The following is a 9,630-nucleotide window of genomic DNA, read 5'->3' on the forward strand; positions in this document are numbered from 1 at the left end:
GAAGACAGTTCAAGAGACTATCTATAAACTAAATATATATGTTAGACTCAGACTATGGGCACTTTGAATTTGAGCCTAAGTTGATAAGGCATTAAGTATCTCTACTACTTATTTTTTCATGTAATATTGCTTATCTCTTCCAGTAGCCTCAGTTTATTTCCCAGGAGACACTAATATCACTAATATGTAAGCAAAGCCTTTGAGTTTATTAATAGATCTGTAATTATAACTTCATATAGGTTTTATACATGCTCAGTTTTTGTGAAAGTAAGATTAGCCAGTCATAATCCTGCAACATGGAATATGGTTACAGGTGGACAATTTAAGTAATTCATAAATGACTTCTACAAATACTAAGCATGACTTAATAGAAAAATAAAATGACAAGAAATGGTTTCTTCCTTTGGTGCTTAAAATATGGCATGAGTAGTAGCATTCTGCATGCAGATAGCATTTAGCTAACAATATAAAACCAAATTTTTACATTAAAGGTAGTTGAAGTAGAATAGTACATAAAAACATTGTTAGATTTTATAAGGTAGCTGACACGTGCTCACCAGCTGGAAGTGATCAAGAAACGCTGCGGATGGCTCATCAACATGCAAGAAAAACATGCACAGAGACAACCAAGTCCTGTGGGGAAGTAGGAATGAAATGTCCAGTCTCTCTGGTGGGGAGAGCACCCCATTCCCCCACCGGAGAGGCTTTTCATTGGTTTCATTTGCATAAGAATTCAGGTAAACCTCATTACTCATTGCTAGGAAGTAAGGATCAAACAATAGGTAACAAGGAAGTCTGAGGGCCTATTTTGAGTCAGGGTCAAAGAACTGTAAAATCTTTAAGGAACAAACTTTCTTTTTCCCTGCACCCTTATTATTTAACTGAGAGCATTCTAAACAAAGCAGGTTTCACAGGATTTTACATATTCTTTCTTAGGCCTGATCACCCAGGGAACCCGCCCTTTTCAGCACAGAGCTGCACCACCCTGTCACTGTTTCAGGCTTAGGTGGAGCAAGGGAACTAAGGCAACCAAGAGATAAGGAGATTTTCTCCCAGACAAGGAGGACTCAGGCTATGTCAAAGCCAAGGGGCGAGGGTCTATCACCACCTTTTGCTGTAGTCCCCAAAGTTCTTCTTTTGGGGGCCTCCCATGTGATCGTGCTTGTCTTAAGTCGTCCCCTCCTTGGGGAATCTTACCTGTCTTTGGCTAACCAACCAAGCATTGGGGGTCAGTTATGAATGAAGCAGCAGAAGCAGCCCTCCTGCCAGGGAGATAAGCTTTTGTCTCCTTGCTGGCTTATTTATGGTCCAAGGCCACTCCCTCAGCCTTAGCCTTGGCAGGGGTTACAGCTTCTGATAACCAGGCAGGGCAGTTCCCAACAGGTAGCCCTTTACATTATGAAAATTAAATACTTTAAATATTGTTAAGATAATTCTAGTTTTTATCTTCACCCAAGGACATACTTATTGATTTTAGAGAGAAGGTAAGGGAAAGAGAAATAAGGGAGAGAAAATACCAGTGTGAGAGAGAAACATCTGTCCTTTGCTTCTCACATATGCCCCAACTGGGACTGACCCCACAACCCAGGCATGTGCCCTGATCAGTTAAACCCATGACCCTTCAGTTCATGGAATTACTCTGCAACCACATAAGCCACATCAGCCAGAGCAAGATAAATTTTAAACATGTTATTAAAAATATAAGAAATATTTATTAATTATTACACATTAATTATTGAGGTGAGAATTTAACTCTAAATAAAATTAACTTGGTGAGGAAATATAATTATTTTTAAATAAATAAAATAAAAAGTAATTTTTCAATTATTTAGGAATAATTTGAATTCTTTTTAAAAATCTAATTATTTTATTTTATTTGGAAATTTAGTGAATATATACAAAATTAAACATACATTTGAAAGACCACATGTATACTTTTCTTTGTGTTTTGGTAGGATACTTTGTCACTAGTGTGCAAATCTGATGGGACACATACAGTGGGACTTCTCATTCAGAAGGAACTCTGTGAGAACAAGAGCTAGATCATGAAAGTTCGCCTTATATTATAGTAGGACAGGCTGATGCTTACGCATGATTGTATAAAACTTTAAAGACTAATATCACTTATTTTCCTCTTGAATGGTTTCTCTCCACTATTTTATATGTTTAGATCACACTGACTTTGAAGGTATAAATATTCCAGAGAGAAATCAATGTAGAAATTTTTCTCTACATGAGGATTCTTTGTGACTTTAAAGTATCCCATAAAACAAAACTATAGGAATCCTACCTATGTGATGAGTATTTGTTCAACTTATATACCAGTTGTGGATGCCATTTTTACATATATATGTAGCTTTCAATATTTTTTCAAAAATAAGTTTTTAAAAAATCAATATTGACCCTAGATCATGTGTCATGATTTATATCTATCAGGCAGACAGGCACATCAATTAACCACTTAATCTTTGCTTGCTTACCTGGTAGGCTTTCCATTGTACTTGCCTTGATTAGAAAAAAAAATGAAAATAAAATAGAAATTTAAACAAAATCATATTTGATAGATCTGTTCTTTAGTTTTTTGAGGAATCTCCATACTGCTTTCCCCAGTGGCTGCACCAGTCTGCAATCCCGCCAACAGTGCACAGGGTTCCCTGTCCTCCACATCCTTGTCTACAGGTGCTACTTGTTGCCTTCCTCCTAGTATCAATTCTGACAGGTGTGATGTGTGATCTCATTGTGGTTTTGATGTAAATTTCCTTGATAATTAGTGATGTTGAGCATCTTTTCATATACCTGTTGCCCATCTGTGTATCTTCTTTAGAGAGATCTTTTTTCATGAGGTCTGCCCGTATTTGACTACATTGCTTTTTTATTGTTATAAAATTGAATGAATTCCTTATATGTTTTGGACATTAACCCCTTATTAGATACAGTTTTTCCAGGTATATTGTTGCATTCAGTAGTCTGTCTTCTGGTTTTGTTGATAGTTTCCTTTGCTGTGCAGAAGCTTTTTAGTTTGATGAATTCCCACTTGTTTATTTTTGCTTTTGTTTCCCTTGCTTGTTAATTGCATTGTAAGGCACAAAAATGTCAAATAATTGTATTGTACACATGAAAATGATAACTAATACTATAATGAATATTAACAATACTTAAATTAAAAAAACTAAATCTAATTACCTCAAAAAATCATCTTCGATATGTTGCTTGAACGTGCTATCAGTGATCATAAATTACAGATAGAAAAGTCTTCTAACGTGTTTACTTCAGTAGGAATGAATTAAAAGATTTTTGATAACAGCATGCAGAAGTTCTAAGATCACTACCAACACATGGGGACTGAAGTTAGCATACAAACATTATTAAATAGAAAGTCCTAGGTTTTAAAGTTCAGAAATCTTCAAATTTACACTCACAAAGTACATAGCTTCAAGCAACCTTTCTTTTTTACAGTTTTTTAAAGTTATTTATATTATATTTTTAACTTTATTTTTATTGTTCACATTATTACAAATGCCCCCTTTCTTTCTCCCTTTACCTACCTCTACCTAGCCTCCCCCCACCCCTGCGCTCGGACCATCATCACACTGTTGTCTGTGTCTATGTGTTGTGCACATGTTCTTCAGCTAAGCCCTTCACCTCGTTTCTTCCAGTTCCCCACCTCCTTCATCTCTGACAGCTGTTAGTCTGTTCTATGTATCCATGCCTCTGTCTCTGTTTTGCTCATTAGTTTATTTTCTTAATCAGATTTCACATGTAAGTGAGATCATATGGTATTCGTCTTTCTATTAGCCAGCAATTGTGACCTTCTGGAAAGACGGTGAGGGTCATGATTAGACAGTTTTAAGAATTTGTCATATTCACACTTGTTATGTTAAGCACAGGGTGCCAAATGGTGAGCCTGGGTTCACACACACACAAAAGGAAACAGTTTATTTTTCACTGGCGCTGGAGGAAGAACCTGGCATAGCTCGAGAATCACACAGGAAGGTCCAGTCAGAGAGACAGATACAGGACCTGGAGCACATGAGGTCCATGGGTTTGGTATTTTGGAGTTTTCAGCTAAGATCGGTCAATTCAGAGAAAAGAGGGCTGTGATGAGCTTCAAGGGGCTACTGAAGGGGCACATACAGGGAAGGTGTTGAAGTCTGGGGAAGTTGTTGATCACAGTGTTGTTGGGGAAGGCATATCAGACATTTATGTTTGCTTGTGGCTGCATGCAGCTACGTAGGTCATGCACTGCAGGCCACTGGGCCAAACAAATGGCTGTCAAAGCAGCGGCATCATGAAGTGAGGTAGCCAACCTCTGGACAGAGGGGAAGTAGGAATGGCTCTGTGATGCTGGTAATGGGATATTTTTAACTAAGAGGAGTAGTATTTATATGACTATGTTCACTTTCAGAAAATTCAACTGTACCCTTATGATTTTTGTGCTTTTCTATTATACTTTGACTTTTGAAAACCCACAAGATTTATAAAAAGATTATTATTCATTGTGTAAGCCTGTACATTTTTCACTGTATAAAACAAAATGCATATGAAGTGGACTTTGTTAGGTTGGTACAAACGGGATATTTTTGCTTCTGTTTTTATGTTTCACAAGTCATGGATGACCCATTCCTGTTTTTACTAAGCCTTCTCAACCTTAGTTTTCTGTATAATTTAATGAGTGAACATGCTGAGATTGGAGACAGAATCTTTCTTTTTATGAACAAACAATTGACAAGTTTTGTGAATATTTCTAATGATCTACAAAAAAGCATGACAACTTCAAAAAATCTATGAGATGTGATGCAAGTAAGTCTGGGTATTTTTTTTTGGTCCTCTTCAAAGTAATCTCAAACCATCTTTGAAAAAAGTATACAGCTTTGTTTGGGTCTGTTAGCAAGGTACAAAGATGAACTATGCTGGAAGACCACTGTCTGGTCAATTTGAAATGAACCCCTTCATGTTTTCTTGCTGTACTGTGCAGTGAACTAGGTCACCTAACACCTTTAAAGCAGGAAAATTGTAAGACTTGTATGAATAACTCTTAGAATCATTCTAACTCTTCATCTATGTCCTATGAAACACAATGTAACACTCAGCTAGACCCAGTTTATGTTCTTAAGAACATAAAGGCAGCCCTAAATGTAAAGAGAAGTGGATCTCTTCAGGTTTCACAAAGGAAGTAGAGGAAATTTATACCAATTTAGGAATGGTGAAACAAGGCTGTTCCCTCCTCCACTTCCAGGTTTCAATAAAAGGGACTTTAATGTCAATATGTTATTATAAAAAGGAGGTTTGTATAAAATACAACTGGGAATATTTTGAGTATTCCCTGTAATAAAAAAAGACTAACTCAAAATTTAGCTGTAGATTGATGTGGTGTAATGAATAATGTGCTGTCATTGACTGTGGTTGCAGGATGGCAAAATAGTTATGTGAAGAGTACAGCATTTTATCAAATATAGTTTATCTTTTATTGTATTTTATTTTTCAATTACAGTTGACATTCAGTGTTATTTTATATTAGTTTCAAGTGTCACATTTAATTTTATTATTTATTTTTGTCAGTATAAATAGAGTTCCACATACAAATTTCTCATACAGCCCAATTTACAATTCCTGTGATATTTTTCAAAAACTCTAATTTTTTGAAATATTATTGTGCTCTCGCTATACACTGTTTTACACATTCTCTCTTACACATACACCTCATGCTTCATATACAGACACAAAAACCAAAATTCACATTTTCACAGGCACATGTTCTTTTCCAAACACGCACTTGCATGTGTGTCCATGTGCATGCACCCGATCTCCCTAATAGAGTAGATATGGGGCAGGCCTGTTCTAGTCTCTTTCTAAACAGTATGCATGATGGATTGGACATGTCTGTAAATGGGTGGCAGGTGCATTCAGCCTTATATAGCTGTAATGTGAACAGGTATGGTGTCAGCTCATCAATATACATTGTGTGTAACAGTTAGTGCCATTGAAGAAGAAACTTATAACATGAATCTTTCTTCACATCAAAATAATACCATTTGTTAAAGGCAGTTTTGGAAACCTAGAAATGCCCTGGCTGGTGTGGCTCAGTGGACTGAGAGCTGGACCGAGAAGCAAAGATTCACTGGTTTAATTCCCAGTCAGGGCACATGCCTGGGTTGTGGGCCAGGTCCCTAGTACGCTACATATGAGGGGCGACCAGATGTTGATGTTTCTCTGCCTGTCTTTCTCCCTCCCTTACCTTCTGTCTAAAAATAAATAAATAGAATATTTTAAAAAAGTTAAGAACTGGACCAGAATTACACTGATATACAGGATTCCAATAAACATGAATATATCACTTATCCTTTCAAATGTGAAGCTCTGTTAATACTATTGCTTTATCTGCTTCTATCGTCTAAAGTCATATATGTTTACCAACATGACTTTAAGAAAGGCCATTGAAATGTGTGCTGCTACAGAATTCACCATGAATGAGTCCCTCCATTTTCTTGAACACACTGAAATCGATGAAATAAAGATAAAATAAGCATTCAGGGAATCATTGGAAGAGAAAAGTAAATAGCATAGGTATGCTTTTAAGGCTGCATGGGGAAAGCAGGAAGATTGTCCAAATGCTATTGTGGGACGGGTGGCAATGGGACTTATGGAACAAAGATCTCCACGAACTCTGGAGACCCTCTTCTCAGGCTGCAGCCTGAACCATTTTCCATTCTCATATCCAAATTCCAAATTCTCAGAATGTTGTATCATTCCAAGTGCCTTTGGAATTAGCAAAGATGAAATCTGATTTAGAAAGATTTAAGAAAAAGACATTCTTGCTGTCTTTTAGCTGTTTTGAAAAATAGGCTACACATGATAATTCAATTAAAATGCATTTTAGTTCAGAAAAATCTTGTTTATATTTATAATTAGACAATGCACATTTCTACTATTCTTTGAAATTACATTTGCCACTGAAATTTTATCTTTCATGACAGCATGGATGGACCTGGAGATTATTATGCTGAGTGAAATTAGATGCTCAGGGAAGTAGAAGTTGGATCTGCAATTCACTGCTCCTGGCTCACCGCTGTTCGCTCCCACGGAGGAACAAGTGGTTCAGGAAGCCACACCACAGCAATGGCTTTTAAAGAGACCGAAAGACACCGGTGGAACCAGAGGTGACGATTCACCGAATTAGAATTACCCTAACCATCCTGAATGTGAAGTCTTTGGAGAAAGTGTGTGCTGATTTGATCAGAGGCGCAAAGGAAAAGAATCTCAAAGTGAAAGGACCGGTTCAGATGCCTACCAAGACACTGAGAATCACTACAAGAAAAACTCCCTGCAGGGAGGGTTCTAAGACTAGTGACTCTGACTTGCACAGCCCTTCTGAGATTGTTAAACAGATTAGTTCCATCAGTACTGAGCCAGGAGTTGAGGTTGAAGTCACCACTGCAGATGCCTAAATCATTCTTTTAAATAAATTGACTATCAATTGCTTAAAAAAAAGAAATTAGATGGTTAGAGAAAGACAAATGCCAAATGATCCCACTCATATGTGGAATCTGATGAACAAAATAAACTGATGGACAAAATAGAAAGAGAGGCATGGATACATGCAACAGTCTGACAGGTGTCAGAGGGAAGGGGAGTGGGGGGGGCTGGATGAAAGAAGGTGAAGGGATTAACCAAAGATCATATATACATAACACATAGACACAGACAACAGTGTGATGACAGCCAGAGAGAAAGGATGTGAGGGTGTAGGTGGAAGTGGGCAAAAAGGTGAAATGGGATGGAAAGAGACTTTGCTTGGGGAGATGGATGCATGATGCAGTGTGTAGATGGTGCTTTATTGAGTTGTACACTTGAAACGTGTATGTTTTGTGAGCCAATATTACCCCAATAAATTTTTAAAAAGTAATCTGAAAAAATTAAGGAAAGAATTATAATTAGTAGGTTCCTGATACGGTCAAGTAGTTAGAAAAGAATTGTATGTATATGAGGCCATTTTTGTCTATAACCTAACATGATACCTAAAGGCTTGGTAGGATGATGATGAATATAAATAACAGGGTTTTATTTATGGATCAAACATTCATTAAAGCTATAGAAATAATTCTCCAAGTAAAACTTGTCCCTTTAGTTTTTCCTGGTTTGTACTTTTCATTACATTGCCACCTAGTGGTTAAACAGGTATTAAAAATAAAAGTAGTAGTATGATACAACTTGGTATCAAAGGGCCAGCATATAATCAGACACATAGATTTTCTACAAGAGATAGAAATATAACATATAATGTTATTTTAAGACCAGAATCTTTAATTCATATTTAAATATTGAAAGAAAGATGAAACTCTAGGCACAAATACAATAAAGCCACGAGCAAGGACCCCAATCAATCTATCAAGTAATTCATCTTTACTGATTCTATATTGATGCTGGTGCTTAGTGTTTATACAGAGTCTGTTTTCCCTCTCGGAAACACTGAAAAACCCAGGGGCCTGCTCATCCTTAAAAGAAAACTTTTAAATGTGGCGATGTTTTAGTGCTTCATAGTTTACCTAACTCCATGAGACCCTCATTTCTGGCAAAAAAAGAAAAGGAAAAAACTACAAAGAAAGAAAAAACAGTTGTTTGCATTGGACTTTTCTAAGTCATTGTACAGTTGCATAATAACACAAACCTTGTTGGATATATTAATAAGAGATATTCTTATTAGGGTTAAACTTTGAATAATTAATATAGGGGAAATTATGAGGAAATAAGGGAATCTTAATATTAAATATTCAGTTTTACTTACCTTAAATTCATTTTAAAGGTTTAACCTTATTTAAAAAAATATTATTTTGCTGAGCATGGTTATTTGTCAAATTTGATTAGACGTGCACCAACCAAAAACATGTAAGTGTGGAATATATAAAGCATATTCTTACTATTGGCAAAACATTTGTGCTTTCCTTCTGAAATTTGGACTGAGAGTACTCCATCACTGTTCCTTATTTGTGAAAAATGATGAGGACTTAGAGAGGGAGGAAGGAAGCAGGCTAGAACGTATCACAAACTGGGAAAGTCAGTACTATTCTGGGTAAACCAGAGTGTAGGCTAGTCCTAGCAATAGCTTCCTTGGACACTTTCCTGAATATATTGGACTAATTTACAAATCACTTCTTTGGAACCATGTTAACTATTACCTATTATTTTGAACTAAGCAGTATGATTTATAGTTTCTGCACTGTAGTGTAATTTCCCCTACTCTAAATGTATTTTTGTCTTTGTTGATAGATGGTTCATTGATTCACTTGAACAACCATTAGTAATCATTCTTAACTCTGAAAAGTTTTTGAGTAGACAATTTTACTCTAAATACCAAAGCCTGTACTTTTGGCATCTACCAACACATATATACCATTACTAATGTGGCATGTATACTTAAATATCATTTATGGCCCATGGGATAGTGAATCTTTTACATTTTTATGCATTGTTGTTGTTGTTTACTTGCTATTGTTTAAACTAGTGTAGTTAAATAACACTTGTGGTCTGGAATAAAAAGAGAATGAAATCTGAGGGTAAGCAAAAAGGGAAATTTTATTTCCAGGGCACACGGCTTTAAGGGTGTGGCAGGTGCCTTGTGTGTGCCTGCTTCTT

General features: G+C 36.3%; 1 pseudogene; it reads left to right on the plus strand.

The window, feature by feature from the left end:
- The first annotated feature begins 7,116 nt into the window (after nucleotides 1–7,116).
- On the plus strand, nucleotides 7,117–7,445 carry LOC123813542 (annotated as a pseudogene).
- Nucleotides 7,446–9,630: the final 2,185 nt, after the last annotated feature.

The sequence above is a fragment of the Phyllostomus hastatus genome, unplaced genomic scaffold (assembly GCF_019186645.2).
Source record: "Phyllostomus hastatus isolate PE091 unplaced genomic scaffold, TTU_PhHast_1.1 phas_contig_152, whole genome shotgun sequence".
Taxonomy (NCBI): Eukaryota; Metazoa; Chordata; class Mammalia; order Chiroptera; family Phyllostomidae; genus Phyllostomus; species Phyllostomus hastatus.